Raw genomic sequence first — 2,032 nt, 5'->3', positions numbered from 1 at the left:
GCAGGGAGAAGAAAACGGCACCACAACTCAGCGAAGCCTGGCCTCATATCAAGAAACAAAATGTACTTGGACAAAATCCAGGGTGTGAGTTAACTCAAGTGCAGAGCAAGCCATTCAGGAAATAAGAAGGTCCGCGCTGCACGGGAACATGCAAGGGTCACATCAGAGCTGGTGTGCCTTTTGAAGAAAATCCCCTCATTTTAAAAACACGCATAAATACACGGAGAAAGGACCCCCTGCCCCAGAAGGGTGGCCACCCGAGGCCAGCAGGAAAGCTGGCACAGCACTGACCCAGCCTGGGAGCTCCCAGCAGCTACCAGATGCTAACTCTGCTGTGGAGAGAAATATTTCCTAGCAGAGATGCACTCCTGAAAGCACCCCAAGGTCCAGCTACCTGCCATGCCAGTGAGGAGCAGGTAGGCCAGCAGTGTGGTGAATGGTTTACCCCATCATGATGAGACCCCCTGGTGCAGCACAGCTCACAGTGATCTGGGCACAGCAGCGGGTGGCCATGAGCAGCTACATGCCCCATGGCCATCGCCTGCAGACGGTGTACACCAGCCAGGTGGGTAAGGGGCTGCAGCACACCAAGGCTTTCCCCCCACTCACAGCACATTCCCGGCTGTGCAGCTGCGGGGAGCCAGCCAGGGACTTTGGCTGGTGAAGAAAGGTGCCTCCTATGAAACAAGGTGTTTGTGGAGAGCTGGAGAACAAGCTCCACCTCATGATCAGACCTTGGACTGTCCCACCAGTGTCTCCACACTCTCTCCCCTGTAAGTCTCAACTAGTGCTCAGGAGCTTAGAGCAATGCATCGATCATTTCAACGCTTAGCATGCTTCAAGTTCCCATATCTGCTTTATTTAGATAAAGAGTATCTTACACACCTCCAACTCTGTCTTCATCCTCTCTGTCCAGAGCCATCCTGGAATTAAAACAGGGAAGCATAAGAGGAATTGGATGAAACTACATCTAAAAGTAGCCTGCCAAGATGTTATCACTCCATAATGCTGTCAGTGGTGGGAACATTTGGCAGCACAGCACAGATCTTGTAACACCTCCACCTCCAGCTCCCCACGCCTGCACCTCACTATTTTTACTTGCACCCTGTGCTCTCTGATAGGGTGCGTGCCTGCATGCATGCAATGTGGTGCTTTTCTCTTTTTCTCTCTCTCCTTTAAAACTTGGAGATCAGCAAATTTCTTTGTTCATTTTGTGGCTAAGGGCACTACTGGTGGTGATCCAGGGTTCAGGGCAGAGGGAAGAGGGGGAAGCCTCTGTGCTGCTGCATCTGTGGGCAACCACTGCACTCATCGATCTCTCCCCAGTTTGAGGTGCCTAGGCACATAGCCTGGTAAGGAAGTATTGGATGGTGGGGTCAGTCTTGCTGGGCTTGTGCTCTGAAATGCAGAAGGCAGTGGGAGCCCAGCCATCAAGCCCTGAGCTGATGTTTTCCCTGGATCAGCTTTTCTAAATGTTTTCTCAGCCTGGCCCTTTCACCTCTCTCCCCCGGCCTCCTCATTCCCTGGTGTCCCCCATGCCATCCCCCCCACACTATGACAGCTTCTCCAAAACAAGCACCCACCCCTCGGTTGCCCAAGCTGTGGCCCTGCTTGCCTGCAGCCCTCCTGCCCCGGTGCTGACATGGAGGAACTGTGCTATTTCTTCAGCTGGCACAACGAGAAGGTTGGTCAGGAATGAAAAAAGCCCAGGAGAAACAATGAGATGTTTTATATCAACCTCAGTTGAGCAGAGAGACAGGACTCTCCTACTGCTGATCAAAAATGCAAGTCCTCTTCAAGTCAGAGGAAGAGCCTGTGCTTGTGGCATAACAAAAATTGAACCCTGGAGCAAAGCTAAAATATATCTGATTGGGATGGCTGCAAAATCCCAGCAGACTGTGACCTAGGTAATCAATCTTGGTCTTACAAATAGCTTCACTACAGAATACACATGACCACAAATATTGAATTCTCTTTTGATCAACCTGGTGTGCTTGGCTTAGCAATATCTGATGTGACATGGTTTCATGGA

Source organism: Cygnus olor, chromosome Z (assembly GCF_009769625.2).
Source record: "Cygnus olor isolate bCygOlo1 chromosome Z, bCygOlo1.pri.v2, whole genome shotgun sequence".
NCBI lineage: Eukaryota > Metazoa > Chordata > Aves > Anseriformes > Anatidae > Cygnus > Cygnus olor.
Note: the sequence above shows the minus strand (reverse complement) of the source record.